General features: G+C 36.4%; 1 protein-coding gene across 3 annotated transcripts in view; it reads right to left on the minus strand.

Moving 5' to 3' along the window:
* Positions 1-18719, minus strand: part of sema5ba (sema domain, seven thrombospondin repeats (type 1 and type 1-like), transmembrane domain (TM) and short cytoplasmic domain, (semaphorin) 5Ba) — a 215993-nt gene that overhangs the window by 171351 nt on the left and 25923 nt on the right. For all 3 annotated transcript variants that reach the window (XM_055214584.2, XM_055214581.2, XM_055214582.2), the window contains exon 2: positions 1652-1721. The gene's annotated coding sequence lies outside the window, so the exon portion shown is untranslated. The remainder of the gene's footprint in view (positions 1-1651; positions 1722-18719) is intronic.

The following is an 18719-nucleotide window of genomic DNA, read 5'->3' on the forward strand; positions in this document are numbered from 1 at the left end:
TATGTTATTTACTGGCAAGAGTTTGTTCAAAGTTAAATGAACATGAAACATTTTCAGTCTTTATCTTCTAAAGTAAGTTACTGGCAATCATCTGCATAATTACAGCTATTTTTTTACAGTGTGGCAACTAGCTGCCAGTAACTTACTGTAGATTTAACATTTATGTTATTTACTGGCAAGAGTTTGTAAAAAGTTAAATGAATATGAAACATTTTCAGTCTTTATCTTCTACAGTAAGTTACTGGCAACCAGCTGCATAATTACAGCTATTTTTTTACAGTGTGGCAACTAGCTGCCAGTAATTTACTGTACATTTAACATTTATGTTATTCACTGGCAAGAGTTTGTTCAAAGTTAAATGAACATGAAACATTTTCAGTCTTTATCTTCTAAAGTAAGTTACTGGCAACCAGCTGCATAATTACAGCTATTTTTTACAGTGTGGCAACTAGCTGCCAGTAACTTACTGTAGATTTAACATTTATGTTATTTACTGGCAAGAGTTTGTAAAAAGTTAAATGAACATGAAACATTTTCACTCTTTATCTTCTACAGTAAGTTACTGGCAACCAGCTGCATAATTACAGCTATTTTTTTACAGTGTTGGTTTAATTATCAGACTGTTCCTCACACAAAACACATAAAGTGTACTACTTTTATGGTGCTTTCCATATGAGTTTTTACGAGTTGGCTAATTTGTCCAAAGTAAATTGTACAAAACTTAAAAAACAAAACAATAATGAAACCCCAGCCATAACCTCAACGTCACACAACAAAAATCGTACAAAAATGTATGAATGTGGTTGTGCAAAAATATGAATTAGCCACTAGGGATGGGCACGAGCTACTTAATGTTATGAATGTTATGAAGCTTGTGCCTGGACTGGATGTGTTTTAAAGCGCGCTATACGGTGCACATTCCCAACAAGAGTTAAACTTCTGTCCAGTAGGCTACATAACTTGTATTTTGTGCAGATAGATGCCTGTTGTATACTACATTTATGTTGTATCAAGGCTTATATGCAGAGTGCGTCTAATAAAAATCGCTTCAGTTTGTGTTTATTAACCCTTCAGTTTCACTTCATCACACAGCTATTCCTGTTAGAGGTTTCTGTTAAAAACATTTAATTCATCAAAATCTATGTGTTCATTTTTCTGTCATAGTTTCTTCAAAATTAAGTTTTGAGTTTTTTTATAAAAATATTTTATTTCCACCATGACGGGTACGCCCCGCCCCCAGTTAATTTTTCAGACCTATGAATTAATCGAAATGAAAAAATGACACATACACATCCCTATTAGCCACCTCATAAAATATGTAGGAAAAGCCATGAAATAGCATTGTGCTTTTTTATGCACCTGTTGCTGAAGTATCATTCCAATTATTTACTGTATTTCAAATATTCTTACATTTGTTTAGCACACAAAAAAAGTATCAGTACATAACTGAATGTGATTTGGAACATCATGTGTAAACAATAAAAATGGCTAAGTACTATGTAGTTATGTAAACCAAGTACTTCCGTAAACACATGAAGAAGTTTACTTTGCAGATTAAATATTCTCAAGCATCATGGCACAAATGTTTTAACAGTCTAAATCTAAAGTGAGGAGCTGAGAGCAGATTGCGTAAAAGGAGAAAACTACTCACACAGGCATCACGAGCAGGCCATTCCTGAGACTGCAGAGCTACTGCAGACACACAACGATCCTTCTGTCACCTTTAAAAAAATCAGATAGCACATGTCATTATTTTATTGAGAGAGACAGGAAGAGACAGAGAGAAGAAATTGTCAAAAAATGGTCCTAGCTGCCACTGGAGCATTCTCATACATCTTTGCAACTAAAGTGTTCATATTAGTACCTACATAGTGATACCAAAAAGTGTGTATTAGAACCTCAAAAGGTACATATATTCAAGTAACTTGAAGGTACATTCTGATACTAAATGTATAGATATCTCTACACATATTAGGACCCTTTTAAAGGGTGCTGCACCAGTGACAGTTTCTGACTATTTCTGACAATTTTTTCTGACAGTGTGCATGTATTTTGAGGATTGCTTTAGCTTCTGCAGTTTGAATAAAAGTTTCCTTCACCACTAAGGGTTGCTGAAAATGAAAGTTTTTGAAAGTGACCTTGCGGCACGCTGTGATGGTGCAAGCAGGCATCTCTCATTAACTGACCACAGGGAGCTAGAAGCATCAAACTCAAGTGTAAAAATATCCCACCTCAAACTAACATCATAAAGCCAATGTTGCTATTGTACTGTCAAACAAACTGATTACAATGTGGTTTGATGCTGCATGAGAATGTCTTAGTTTCAAGACAAACACACCACTTATTTTTCTTGGCTAACTTCACAGAAATCCCTGTGGCCGGTTGCATAAACTTCTTAGTCTAGTCTTGAGTTAGTCATGCATTTTATTTTCAAGACTTATTATAACTGTTTAAAGTATGTTACATAAAGTTAAAAGGTAGATTAGTCAAATTAAAATCCAAATAGTAAGCCTGACTGGGTGATTCTCACGAAACCATTGAAACACCACGGCACTAATGATTTTAGCTTTAAAATGTGTAATATACTAACATTAAAAAGCATCAGAATTAACACAATACTGTGTTCTACCTTGCACAATGTGTGATTTCAACATAAGAATTTATAATTGGAAATTTTATCTCATTTTCTGCTGAAATTCTCATTACCGCAATGTGTTCGGCTGTGTTTGAACATGCGTTATGTTGTAATTTAATCAAATGAACACAAAAATATTAAGAAAAAAAATAAATGGATCAGTGTTGATGTTTTCTGACTGTTGCGGTAATGAGATTTTTTAGGACTAATTTTTTAAATTATGTTACCAAAAGTGTTAAATGATAAGTAAAAGTTTTTTTAATTAATATTCCCATTTACTCCAGACTTTGTATTTCAATGTCTGGTGGGAAAAAAGTAAATTTAAGCAATTTTTACATTTTCATGCTTGACATTTTTAAAACCAAGTTTTCGTGAGAATCACCCGATTAGCCTTGGCTAAGTGCTAGTTGGTCAGACTAGTTCTTAAGAAACAGGCTAACTTAACAGCTATGTTTATGCAACTGAGCACAGATTACAAACAAAGCATGTAAAAGAATAAATCCCATGACTTGCAAAACAACCATCTATATACACTTTCATTGTATGTGTGTGTTGTCACGGTTACATGCCTGGCTTGAGGTTAACTTGCAATAGATTTGTTTTTTGGTCTGGCTAGTGGCTAAAGTGACCTCTGTGACAAATGCCTTATCGAAAGTAAACAATGTTTTGGTTTCCTAAAGACAAGGGGAGATGGCGAGCAAGGATCACTGTGTGAGAAATATTTTTTCCTATTATTTTACCATAGTCGCTTGGGGTTATGGTTAGAATCACTTTCTGCGACATCCTAACCCAAACCCTAACCCCAACTCCAAACGAGAATAGTTTTAAAAGCGGAAGAAAAACATGTAGAAACCAATGCATAAAATTACATCCTAACGCAAACCCAGAATCTAACTCTAGCCCCAAGCGACAATGATTCAAAAATAAGAAAAAACAATGAGAAAAAAAACATAAAATGACACGATAAAGAAAGTAAAAACTTCGTACTGGGTGACACGAAAAACAGCGGAAAATCGTGTCAATAGCATGAATACAATAATCAAATATTTTGTGACTATAACAAGAATTTCCGTAAGATTGGGTTGTAAAATAACCACCAGAGCAATGCGTTAGCAATATCTGTGGTACCTTTGGCATAAGCGGAATAATTTACTTTGGTCCTCTGAATTATTAAAGCAACAAGCCCCAAGAAGCAGTGGGTTACCACAGTGCATTTTATAACAGCTAAAGGGCGTTGTTAGGCACAATGTGAAGCGGAGAGCCTAAAACCCCCTTAGCTGTTATAAAATGCACTGTAACCCCACTGCTTTGCGGGGCTTATTGCTTTTATAAAACGGTAACTTCATATGCATAACGTAAGCAGGATTTCACAAAATAAAACGCAAATAAGTTGTAATTATATTAGTACAAACATTAATCTTCCGCCAAACAAAGTAGTTCCTCAGAATCAAGTGTGGCTGCAACAGAGCGCAGTTCCCAACCAACACAGATGCATCAAAGACACAATGAAAGGGGTTTATTTTATAAATCAACATTCATCTAAATTATACATTAACATTTATATTGTGCAATGTGATTATCAAATATGCTTGGAAGCATGCTTAACTCTTTCCCCATCAAGTTGCCACCCAGTTTTATTATAATGCCTTACAGAAAAATGATCTTCTTTAAATAAACATAAAATATCAAATGAAAGAACAGGCCATCCGCTTTCAAACAACAAAAAAAAAACATTTCATCCTACCTTCATTTGTTCTCTTATCACCTCTCAAATTTTGTAATTATGTAATGCGGTCTGAACCGTGGGTTTACCGGGATATTTTATCACGGCTTAGAACGTGTTTCAACCAATCAGAATGAAGAACCAGAACTGCCCGTTTTATAATAGAAAAAAATGCACATGCACAACCCATCGTCAATTATGCGCTGTTTAAAACCGAATGAAAATTAGGAAAAGCATAGACCCCTTTCCATAAGCTTCTGTCTACCGGGTGCCAGGCTTTTCTCTTTTCAGTCCTTCGAGAATCTAGCAAAGGTTAGTCCAGCTTTGTATAGTGCAAAGAAGAGAGAGAGAGAGAAGGCCATTGGGCCAAAGTAATTAAGGAGTAAATAATCAAGGCCTTTAAGGAACCCTATGATCTGATTGACTGGAGTAGCAAAGCCATGTTCAATAAATCAATTAACAACCACTGAGAGCTCCAGCAGCAAAAGGTCACTGAAACAGAGACAGAGAGGTTTCAGGCACAGGCCTTAGCAACCACAGCATCATCAGCTTTCCACAGGTGGTCCACCTTCTTATAAACAGCCTTCGGAAGACACCTTGAGATTTACGGACCTGCTTCTTTCTGCAATTTTTTTCAGGTCTTTAATGTCTCAAGCACAGCACATTAGTGTATGTTTTGGTGCATGTTGTAAGGTGAATAAGAACTTCACCCTGGAATAAATTGCACTGTGTCTGAAGTAGTGCACATTTCATTAAAGATTTTCTATGAAAGAGCCATTCTGTCAAACTATTAGGAATCCATATACAGTAAGTAACTATAGTTAATGATACATAATATCCACTGATCCAAGGTTTTCTTTGGGTAATATCAAGTTTAAGGTTACCATTCAAAGCATTACATTTTAATGCTTTTTCAGAGAAGGAAATAAGACCAGGAAATGATTCAATAAATGGCTGACTGGCTGAATAAGGCTTATGCTAATCACAGCATCAGGTGGGACACACAATATAGTGGCAGGAATATGATGTGAGTCACATCAAAGACGGTTGGAGTTTGGTGGGGGACGTCTGTGTACTCTGGGGGCTATTCTGCAATCGTCCAGGTGTTCACTGTGGGATAAACATTTACTAACAGACTCTGACAAAATTCCCCCAGGCTCAAGATTAAGAGAGTCTAGGGAGATTCAAAAAGGAAGAGGTGAGACAGGTATAAGGTTTGATCTTTAAGTTTTAATTTGGTTTTGACTGCTGCAAAATTATAACATTGCTTCAGCAGCAGTTTTCTGACAAAACAAAGTCGCTACTTCAGTGCTTCTTCGCAACCTATTGCTGCCATCCAGTAACCTAAATGGCATACGTGTGTAAATTATTTCATCACAACACACTTGAGGATGATTGGTATACACAGGGCAAAGGGTCATGATTCTCAGGAAACACACACTGACATACTGATGTATAGCTTGAATGCACCGTACATTGTTTAGGATTAAAGCGTCTGATGTAAATGTAAATGCAGCGTACCATTTATAATCAGATTTTAAAGGTCCTGTTCTTTCTGTGTTTTTGAAGCTTTGATTGTTTTTACAGTGCGCAATATAACATGTTTTCATGTTTTGCGGGTAAAAAAAACATGGTATTTTTCACACAATTTACTTATCTCTATATCGCTGTTTTCAAGGTCCTAAAAACAGGCTGATGTCTTCCTTGTTTTATGAAGTCCCTCCTTCAGGAATACGTAACGAGTTATGATTGTGTAGTTTGTTTATTGTGTTGTGATTTGACAGCAGCTTAGCTTAGGAGAGCCGTTTGAGCCAAATCTGGCGACTGACGTATTCATGTGGGAGGAGTTTAGTCAAAAACTGTTTTATTGACATAATTCAACCGGGAAGTAGAGGGCTGTAGTCCAAACCAGCCGTTCGCTGTAGGCTTTAAAAGGTCAATTATGTTAAAAAAATATATCGCCTGGCAGTGAACTTATAGTTTTATCATTTTGCAGGTATTATTTATGCTCTAACGGCAACTTTTTTTTAAAAATGCTGGCGGGAAAGAGTTAAGAGTTTTGATTGAAAGGAAGTTTCTGCACTATGAGTTTCACTATGAGATTAATAAATGATGGTAGGCACACAGTTGACATACACATAGACTTCTATAGTAGGAAAATCAAATACAATGAAAATCAATGGGTATCGTCAATTGTGTGCTTACAATCATTTATCAAAATGGGCTCTCTCTTACACGCGGCGCAATGGGACGCAATGCAGCGCAATGCGTGACGCAAGTGTCTTTTGCTAGTTTCCACCCTGCGCAATTATCATTTTCACGTTTAGCGCCACGTTGTTTAAATCGCAAATGCATTTGTGCCCCCTTTTGCTCCCATGGGCGTTCTGGTCTGAAAACGAGGTGTGTTCAGGCGCATTGTTAGCACGTTGCTATTTTGAGGCGAATAAAATAGACTACACCATTGACCAATAAAAACCTGGTCTAAAGTTAATGGCGCAATATGTTTTTTGTTATTTAAAGAGCGCATTAGTAATATGCGCCTATAAAAGGGACGACAACGCGGGTTTGTTTATCACATACATGAATGCACAGCAGCACAAAAACGCTTTTAAATATGAAAGATTAAATGATTGAATGTAAAAGATTTTTATTAAGTCTCTTGGACATAAATGAGGACTAATTATGAGATGTTAGAAGGCGCAAAGAGTTGCTTCACCTGCAGCCTGGTAAGTAAATAAATGCTTTGCTTTACACAAATGCATCTGTTTTTAAATGTTTTTTTTTTTTAAATGCTACCTCATGGATTGATTGTATATGATGACTCTGTGCCTGTAGATATGGTGAGATGAGTAACATTTTTAAGTATTGCTTTAAAAAAAATCATGACGCTGTCCAAGTGCTGAAACGTGCGGAGAGCGGTTTGTAAATTCTTTATCTCCTGTTTGTTACAAATAAAGTATTTTTAGAGTACAAACCTTTTCTTACATACGTAAATTATTTTTTGATGATATTGGATAGCCATACATTTAAAGCAATTAAAAGCCTGCTTTTTTACTTCCATGACTAAAAGAAAACGGGTTTTAAGGTTTTATTAAAAAAAATAACAATTTCAATACAAGAGAAAAACAACACAATTATTTAACATTAATCTTAAACTGGGGATCTTCTTCCGCACTTAGTTTTTCAGTTTACAAAGTCCATAATCTAAATAGGGATTAGACATAGCGCCAGTGCAACTGGCTTTTAAAGGGAATGGGAGCTGAGACTCTCATTGGTTAATTGCACATTACGCCCAAAACACACCCATTACTCATTACAAGAATAGGAACAACCATTTTCGACTGTGCGCTAGGCGCCCAAACCATTTTCCCCGTCATTAAATTGGCAAAAGTGGATTCAGACACGCCCGTTTTAGACCGTGCACTTAGATCGTTAAAATAGGGCCCTCAGTTATGCTAACCTAAGCTTTTACGCTCTTAATTCTCCTGGGTTATTTTTTAACCCACTGCTGGGTAAATATTGAACAGAACACATGTTGGGTTATTAAATAAACCTATGCATGGTTTTTCAATGCAATGCTGGTTTGTTTCAACAGTCCCACATGTGTTCTTCTGTCCAATATTTATCCAGTATTTGGTTAAAAAAAATAACCCAGCAGAATTTAGATTGTAGTTACCAAATGACTCTAAAGCGGTCATCTTAAATCAATGCAAACACTGAGAAAATCAAACAATCAAAACAAATAAAGGTCAATTAAAAAGCCAGCACTAAAACAAATGAAAAAAACGAAAAGATACCCCTTTGGTGAGGGCGCTAACATATAACACCAGTATCCTTCCTTTGCCAATCGCATTCCCCTATCTCCACTCAAAACTTTCCTGTCTACTCTCCAGTATGTCTAAATAAAGGCATAAAAGGCCCTAAAAACATGATGAACAGACCATCTATGTCTGTAATGTGAGTATAGCCTTTGTCAGCAGGGGACTGAGCAATGCAGGACACACACAAAAGACAGTCAGTGAAAGACAGTATCTAATGTTAGAAGACCTCCTGGACCGATGGTCCTGTGTGACTGTGGTCTGAAGGAGCACAGCAGCAGTAATTACACCTCCTACAGTGGATCTAATAACATCCATCCCTGAATGAACCTGAAAAGTCTGGAGTAGCACTCCACCGCCTCAATTCTGTCTGACAAACATACATACATCTGTCAATACCATATTAGATGTAAAAAAATGTATTACATTGCAAAAAATTGGCCTCATTTGATTAAATCGACAGACTGCTTCACAAATATAACCCATGCCTAATATTTGCAGCATCCCTCAAACGCTTGATAAGTCACTCAGCAAATGTTCTTGAAATTGCAGTCTGGCTGTTTTAATTAAGGTAGGAGTTTATTATGCTGTACTGACTTGCAATGAGCAAATGGATTGGTAAAGTTGGATTAGAGGCATTCAATCTTTTGAAAGATTCTCAGAGGTTCGCCTAAGGCAGTTAATAGCAGGTTAACTAGAAATCCAGAACCAAAAATTGTATATTTAGCTGTCTTTGCAGTTATGTTTGTAAGATAATCGGCATTTCTATTGAACAGATGATTAGTCTATACAAATTTTCTGGGCCTATTTCTAAAGTGTTTTCAGCACAACTATTCACAGCATCAATTTTGAGGTTTTTACATGCCTCGGTTGAATTGTGGAATTTGTGGCATTAACAAATTCAAATAAACTCACTCTTAAATGGCTCAAAAAATGAAATAAATGGCTTTTGTGTCTGTCAGACTCTACTAAGAGAGCAAAATATAAAGCAAATTGGGAAAAAACTTTTTTCCAGTTATTGTAATATGATCCAGCATATTTGATCCATGATTTGGCTTGCTTTTGATATTCGCCGTCTTTTGTACATACCCAGAGGTGGTAAAAGTACTCAAAAGTTATACTCGAGTAAAAGTATTATAACCAAATAAAAAATGACTCCAGTAAAAGTAGAAAGTCCTCCAATCAAACATCACTTGAGTAAAAGTACAAAAGTATCCAATTTAAAACGTACTTAAGTACCGAAAGTAAAAAGTAAATATTATAAATAAAAGTATAGCAATAATTAGGCAGATCAATTGTTTTGGCAGCATGCAGGGAGAACCAGTTGTGCTTCCAAGCAAACACATAACGTTCCCCTAATGTTCAAATATGGTTTCCATTTGGTTATTTATGGGAACCAAATGTGACCCGCTCTGGCGAAATGAGTCGGAAGTCGCAACGTTCCGTTTTAAAATATGAGCCGATAATGTGGAAAAACAATGAAATTATCAAAAAAAATATTTTTAGCTAATATCAAAGAACAGACATTAAAAAATAATCTCCCAAAGTTTCGTAGTCCAAATAATTGAGTAAAGGTATTTAAATGACTATTAAAGTTGAAACAGTTTTACTAAATTCGCTGGAAATGAACATTGCTTCTCTCAAATCCTCTTGTCACCTCCGAGCATCTCCCGGGGATCCCCTGAAACGTATCTCTCCAAATATGGTGTTACACGTTGTTTTAGATCCAATCAGAAATCTTCATAAAGGCTGATCATTTGTCAATGGGAAACCCCGGGGCACGCGATTGGTCCAGCCATCCTCCTGTCATACTCACAGCACTCTCCTATTTAACTCCTTTTTGAATTGGTTACAGTGTTATTGTCAACTAACCTACACAAAGATATGATTACATATGCAAGCATTATTGTTTTCTTTTTGCTTGTCTCTCTGCCTTTCAATTTCTCTCACACGCGAACGCGCACACACACACACACACACACGTGCGCGAACACGCATGCGTGCGCGCGCACACACACACCAACACACAGTGTTTTGTGGGGACATGATTCCATAGACGTAATGTTCTAATCCCTTCCCCTAACTCAAACCCCAACCATCACAGAAACCTTTCTGTTACTTCACATTTTCAATAAACATCATTCTGTTTGATTTATAAGCTAGTTTCCTGGTTTACTGTAATAGCATTTATATTAATGTCTTTGGTCAAATTAAGCTATAAAATAAATGTTTATCCCTTTAAAAATGCAATGGATTTTGAAAGATATCTACAAAAAACGGGCAAAAAACTTTAAAGGCGTTTTTCTCAGGTTTTCAGTTGGAAAAAGAGGACAGACAACCTTAATTCAAATGTCTATATCTTTAAAACCATTAAAGGTATGACTTTGACTAGGATATCATTTGAAAGCTTATGGTCTCCTCTTTTCATTGATACCAAAATCTCAATTTTGAAATTTGGGTCACTGTGACTCATTTTGCTGAATCAGGTCACAAATAAGAACGTTCTGGGAACGTTCCCTCCAAGTTATTTTTAGGTTTAATTTTATAACCTAGAGAGAACGCTCATTCCCTGCGGGTTATTTTTAGGTTTTATTTTATAACCTAAAGAGAACCTTCCCAAAACATTTCCTGTAGGTTATTTTTATTTTTTATAACCTAGAGAGAATGTTTTTATTTTTTTATTTATTAGATTTTTTTGGTCAACAAAAAAAAATCCATTTGCATCATTTTGCACATGAAACATAAAAACGTGTAAGTACATACATGCATATACACATACAAAATCATTCAAAAAGAAAAAAAAAGAATATTAATAAAAAATAATAAAAAAATCCACCTAGAGAGAACGTTCCCTGTATGCTATTTTTATTTTTTATTTTTATAACCTAGAGAGAAGTCCCACTGATGCTCCGTATGTATTCACTTCTGCTGCCATCACATCATTAAATCCATTGTATTTTTAGTGCGTAAGTCGTGCGCGCTCCACTACTCCAGCACGCGCTTCTCTGTTCCTCCAGCATGCGCTTGCGAACTTGGTTTAATTTTACCTCAGAAACAAACATTATTTTACTGATTTCTTTTCTTTATTTCGTCATTTAGTAACTTAAATATGAGAGAACAAATATATATTTTAGTGGTTTTCGATAGTTTTTAACGTCTATATGAGGAGAATATGATGTTAAAAGAAGCTTTTGATTGATGTGAAACGGAGATAGCTAAAGTTAGGCGGATAAACTGTGGTAAGATTTGTTAAAGTGAAAGAAATCTTTTTATCTCAGAGAATACATTATTTTAGCAAATTCTTTTATCTTTTTCTTCATTTAGTAACGTTAACTTAAATACGTGTGGACAAAAATATATTTTGATTGATTTCCAATACGATTGAATGATTTTAATGACACGTCTTAAGAGAATATGATGTAATGGAAAAGCTTTGAATATTTTATCTAAAAACGAATAACTGCAGTGGTAAGATCTGTAAAGTATTTATTTATCTGTAAATAAATATCTGTTTTAAGTCCTCTATATTGTGTGAAGTTATTATTTATATATTTTATAAAATACAATATAATCTAAAAACAATATGTGATGCTGAGTTTTTTTATTATTAAAAATAAGCTCCAGTTCATGTTTTCTGAACAATAAACACTGTTTACATGATTTTTAATCTGATTATTTGCATTGATGCATATCACAATATAAAGGTTAGGGGAACGACAGTGAAAGCTGAACCTTCACCTGTTTCTGCGGTCATCTTCCACTTCGCAATGCGCGCTGAGCGTATGCTGGCAAAGAGCTCGTGCGCGTTCTTTTTTTCAAAAGAAAATCCAGTTTTTCATTGGTTTGGAAAGCCAGTGCAATAAATACTTGGAGCGGGCATGGGGAAATGTATCGGAGTAAAAAGTAAACTTTTTCTTTAATATTGTAGTGGAGTAAGAGTAAAAGTAGATGCAAATAAAACATACTCAAGTAAAGTACAGATCCCCGAAAAAAGTACTTAAGTAAAGTAACGAAGTATTTTTACTTCGTTACTTACCACCACTATACAATACATTAAAACCACAATATGTAAGATGTTTGTTATAAACTATCCAAAAACCACTTGCAAAGTATGATATATATTTCAATGCAGTTGTGTACTGGCATTATCCCAAAAATCCCAAGTATATTTTTAAAGGAAGTACAGTAATATCTGTGCTATCCTGGGTTTCCAAATGTAGAAACTATAACAAATGTGTTGACAAATGTGGAAGTGGTGGTTATACAGCATTTAGCACGCAGCTGTTGTGCCTTGCAGCCAATTCATTACAATGGCATAAAATAATGTGATCAAACCAGTGTTGGGTACATTACACAAAAAAGTAATGAATTACTAGTTAGTAATTACATCTTCAATCATGTAATTAGATTACTGTAAAAATTACTCTCTCCAAAACTTATTATTGATCTATTATTACTAATTATTTCTAAATCCTATTTAGTAAATGATACAAAGATAGGCTTGAAATGGCTCGGCTAAATCATATGAAAGTATATTAATTAATCTGGTCACACTTTTTAAGGTCCAAATTTCCACTATTAACTAACAATTAACTACTTTTGCTGCAATAAACTCCTATTCACTGCTTATTAATACGTTGTAAAGCCGTTGTTAAGTTTAAGTATTGGTAGGAATTGGGTTTAAGGATGTGGAATGAGGTTTTGCAGAATCAGGCATTAATATGTGCTTTTTAAACAACCAATATTTCAGTCATATTAATGCTAATAACCACTGACTCCCTGGGGTTGAAAACCTCAACTTTTTAAGCCAGGAGGGAAGAAACTCCTAGGAGGAAAAAACCCCTTGGGAGATATATATAGACTGTATCAGCCTAACCCTAACTGTGATTAGCAAATTCCATAGGTTTCTGGATGGTGAAAACAACATTTCTTCATAACCTAATTAAGCATCTCCTTTTTTATTGTTCTGAAACTGCGACCTAGTGGTGAAGTCCTACATATTGTGCCTTTAAGAGGGAAATAAACTCTCATGGGGCGATCACATTTCGCAGATTACAACATATTACAAAGAAAGCAAAAATATCAGAAACTCTTCAGTAGGTCATCAACAGGTAGGTCATCATCTTAAGCATCTAAATGCCTAGAATAAAGATCTGCTTTATACAGTAGTTTCAAGCTTCTGTCTGTGAACAACGCATGGAGTATCAACCATCAGCAACATAAAAAGCAGAGATCACAGCCGAGCACTCAACGTTTAAAATCAAAAGTTCACCTATTTTAGTGTATGACAAAGAACTTCCCTCATCTTATTATTGAGAGTTGTGAAGCTAATGAACACACTGGAACTTTCTATAATGAAACAGAATTAAAGTCAATGGATAAATTGTCAATCCTGTGAGTAATTACTGAGTCAGATGAAACACAAGGCCACAGCGCTCTCTCTCCTCATGGACAACGGGATAATTAAGGATTCAGCGTAAACCTCTTGCTTTAATGAGATCATTACAGGAAACAAATAACTCCTGCATGGGAGACCTAACTGTCTTTGTCAAAGAATCAGGGCATAAACTTGTGCACTCGGCTTGCCAATTTATTGTGATCATGTTATTCTTTCCATCTGGCTGTTGTTTATGAATGTGATTAATCAAAGTCTTTGAAATATATTACAAAACTTTTGAGCTGGAATGAGAACTTGTCATATATATATATATATCAACCCTATATCACGAAATTGCGTGACCACTCCACGCATGGACCAGCGCGACAATGTCACGCTTTGCCGCGTTTGAGCGTGAGCATGTCACGCTTTTCTGTTTGTGTCGCTGTCACGTATTGGTTACTCAACTTTTTTGTCCTATTTTCAAACCATTGTCGCTTCGGTTTAGGGTTAGATTTGGTGCTTGTGTTATATGTCACTTTAAGTATTTGTCACTTTAAGTATTGGTTTATAAAATAAAAAGATACAATACTTATTCTTTTATATTTTCTAAACTTTAACCAATTGTCACCTGACGTTGGGGTTAGAGTTTGTTTAGGTAAGGGTGTCATTTTATGTAAATCTAACCCTAAACCGAAGCGACAATGGTAAGAAATTAGGACAAAAAAGTTGAGTAACCAATACGTGACAGCGACACAAACAGAAAGCGTGACATGCTCACGCTCAAACGCGGCAAAGCGTGACATTGTCACGCTGGTCCATGCGTGAAATAGTCACGCAATTTCGTGATACATAATGATAGGAGACACCAAAAGTGCATCCATCCATAATTAAAGTGATCCATATATGGGTTAAAATTGTCTTCTGAAGTGAAATGATAGGTTTGTGGGAAAAGAATGATTAATGTTTTCAGCTTTTAACGATAGTTACGACATATATGTAATGTTAACAAACAATAACAACTATAGATTCAAATATGGCGACACGTGTAATCGCATTGGGGTTTTTTTTATTTGGCTGACGTTACTTTATTTTGGCTTAACTTAGAAATTGTGCCGATTATGCTGATTAATTGCCTGTTTTAGGGCTTTGACATTTAATTACCATAAATTTTTTGTTTGTTTATGAAATCATTTTCACACATTGTTGTAATTATTTAAATTAAATATTTTGCAAGGTTTACCTGGCGGTAAATATTAATACACATTATTAAAACACAAATTTAAAAGTATTCAGATACAGTCTCGTTTATACAGGCGCCTCAGCTCCCCTTTGTGTTTTTTAGAGAGATGTGCAATCATTGTGGTGATCTGATGAGGTCAAACAATCATGATGAGATATTTAATCATTGTGACAGCCCTACTGGCAGGTTTCATTTTTTAATTGATTCGCAACTTATTGCATGTCAGTTATGTCAAGAGGCATTGATTTAACCTACTCATATAATATAATGAAGCCCAGTGGAGGAAAAAATATTAGCCTAAAAGCCATACTATGGAAAATTATGTTAGAATACATATATGATACAATTACATGGGATCTGTCATATTGTTGAGACATTGGCTGTCCCATCCAACGGTATCTCATGGCAATTCGTATTTCGTACGTATTTTACAAGGTAGCTAATTCGTATTAATTCATACAACTACATTTGTATATTTTTGTACAATTTGCATTTGTCCTTGTGACATTTCAGTTATGGGCAGGGTTTCGTTATTGTTTTTTAAAATAATCGTACATTTTTGCACAAATTAGAAAATATGTAACAATTCTGATGAGATCAGGCTGGTCCCGTCACACCCCTACAGTATGTTGCTATGACCTCTGGCCGTGTTATACATTGAACACAATTGTTGTCCTTTACTCAGACAAGCCGAGAGCACTCTAAATGAAACTGTGACAGGCCGTTTGGAATCTGAGTTTCTGTCAATGTCATAATTAAGACTTCACAAGGCAGATCTAAAGAGCACAGATAAGTGATGGAGAATCAGACATACTCTCACTCTCAGATAAACAGCTGTCTGGTTTAACACTCATTAGTGGAGGTGATTTAAAATAGATAAGCAACACATTTACAGATAGGGACTGAAGGCTTGAAGTATGCAGCTTGTCTTACATGGGCTGTTGTTAATACGGAGTGGTTGTTTTTTTGCATGAATACACTGCCCCGTCAGCTAAATCAGCACGGACCAATACTGCCTTTCTGACTATTATCCAGACTGGTTAGAGTAAAGAATCAGATACTGATAAAATTTTGATAAAATTGTTTGCCAAAAGCATAAATGTATTATGTAATGTAAAGAATTCGTGTTTGCTGCTAAAACAACGCTGACAAATGATCTAAAAATCCCTCTAGGATTTATTTAGCTGTCAACACTTCATGATCAAACCCGGTTATTGTTAGCAAGCACTCTGGGTACAATAAAAACTAATGTTTCTATAAAGCACTCAAAACGGTTTAACGCAGAGTAATTTATGGCTATGTTTCTGGTTATTAAATCTGTCGAGACCCTATCTATCCCACTCATTAAATAAAAGGTATTCTTCAGGGACTGTTAATGGATTCCCATCAATTCAAGATCCCTGACTCTATTTTGCTCGTGGTGACGCTGTAAATCTCCCATGATGAGAGATGTGAGAATAAAACTATATCTGACAATGGTATTCGATTAACGTCTATTGACAGTGACACCAGCTTCCGGGAGGGAGAAGGAAAAAAGACTAAACGCAGCATAACGGCAGCACAAATTGGCCGTCTACGCTTAACAAGCTTCTATTTTATGTCTTGTTTATTCCATTCACAGCACAGTGGCAGCAGTTCTGTCATTTTCCGAACCCTAATAAATAGAAGCACGCTTTTGTAAAGTCAAAGCATGGGCTGTCGCTACATTGTGAACTGCTGAGGGCTGCTGGGCTCGATGCCAACTAAGACGCTAAGACATGTTTACTGTTAACAGTTGGAGGGAGATGGGTTGGCGAGGGGGGGCATGGGAAGTTGGCTCATGTCGGCTCAGCGTTGGATCTAAACCTCTGAGTGTCCGCTCTATATGTTCATGGGCTGAGCAGACCACCCTAGGCCAGATGAAATGGAGCTGGCAGCGTGTGGTTAAAAGTGTGATGAGGTTCACCTTAAGCTTCTTTTCCGTTAAGGCGTTAAAGTAATGGAAAGCTTCGATTCGGGACAGTCGGGAACTCATGCACTACACAAATTACAAATATCGTTGAAAATGAAGAAATACTTCCCTTAGCTTTAGGCAAATGCATACATAAACATTCGAAACCATGACAAAAATTACTTAAGATTAAAGAAAGTACCCAAAATACCTTAAATATGACTTTACATTCACTTTGCGCTAATACCCTGGTTCCCATTACAGATGTGCTCAGAACCTTTGCAATATTTCCTAATAAATGTTGATAAAAACTATTGCGAAATGACGTTTTAATTAACCAATGTTATGTGACATTAACCAATGTAATGTGACTAAAATGTACTAAATGTAAGTCTTCCAAAAGTCATGCTGACAGATGTTGGTTTCCAAAATACTTGACAAATTGATACTGACTGCACACACAAAAGAAAAAAAACTTAACTAACTTTCTTTCTCTCTCAACAGGTACAGTTTTGGAATAGTGAAAACTTGGTATAACCACTTCTTGTATTATTGCCTCCCTTTGACAAATTGCGTGATTGTTTCCGTATCGTTGTAAGTCGCTTTGGATAAAAGCGTCTGCTAAATGTAGGTTTATGCAACAAGGCCACCACACTAGCCATTAAGTGCGTTCGATTTGTTGCGGCGCAAAGCAGAACGACAGGCAGATGATATTACTGTAAGACCAATTAAAGAAATCGTACAGAGCAGTTTGCTCTCAAATCACTCTCGCGATACCTAGATGTCATCCGCCTGGCGGTCTATGCGGCGCTGTATAAAGTCGAAAACACCTATTATTTTTAATCGAAGAAGATGCATGCATATTATCCAAGTATTAATGGCAAGGAAAGCCCCTTACTGTGGGTTCACACCAGCCGCGTTTGAGGCATCAAATTTGCATCTACCGCGTCTAGTTTGCCGCTTGAACATTTTTAGTTTACTCGCTTCATTCACGCGTGAAAGCAGCGCGTGAAATTCTAGTCATTGAAACATTCACGAAGAAATTAGCGTCATGGGAGGGGCTCCTGCGAATCTGCTCGCTTTCTGTAATCACGTCACTACTAGAGCAAGCTCCTGATTGGTTAACGCGGCGTGTTTTTTCCGCCAAAGTTCAAATTTTTCAACTCACGTTTTCCCCGCAGCAACGCTCAATTCGCGCGGCAGAATCGGAATCACATATACCGCGCCACACTAAACGCCTCATTCGCGCCGCGAGACCTCCAGATGCGCATCAACGTGTCTTCACATTAACTTAACATTGAAATCTCCTCTACCGCGGCTGGTCTGAACGCAGCAGTAAGGGGCTTGTACCAGCGTATGTTTTCAATGGTTTTCAAAGAGCCGCACTTTTAAAAATTGCCAGATTGATAGACAAAACAGAAATATCATAGCAACCAAAGCGCTTAGCTAAGAGAAATGCTGGCAACCACCAACAATTGGCATCTGCCTGGCGTTTTTAGCCATGTGTGGTGTACATGCTCCCTTATACTTATGCCAAGTTCAGACTGCACGCTTTTAGCCCCGATTTTGAATCGCTGACAGGTTTTGAGAAAATGCAGACAAATGCCTGAAATCACAAGCAAATCGGTGCTCGTTCACGCGAGTGACAATCACACAGTGTGAACTATCAAAGACGCAATCTGAGAGAATCGCTGACGGGTTGCCGACACCCATGATATATCTGGCATGCTAGATATCTGGACCTGTTGGCGATTCAAAATCATACCGTGTGAAATGTGTTCTGACTAAAAATAACATCGGCGATGACCTACAGCCAATGAGAGGGCAACATGCAGGGCAGCTGGAAGTTTGGGGAGGAGTCTCCCCAACCATTACTTCCTTCATAATCTTTTTTTTTTTAATTTTCGCTTCAAATGAGCGCACATGCAATTTGTATGGCAAGCTTCTTGCGGGCTACCATTTTTAATAATAACCCCAGTCTCATTCAAAAACT

This window comes from Misgurnus anguillicaudatus, chromosome 17, assembly GCF_027580225.2.
Source record: "Misgurnus anguillicaudatus chromosome 17, ASM2758022v2, whole genome shotgun sequence".
In the NCBI taxonomy this organism is placed as follows: domain Eukaryota; kingdom Metazoa; phylum Chordata; class Actinopteri; order Cypriniformes; family Cobitidae; genus Misgurnus; species Misgurnus anguillicaudatus.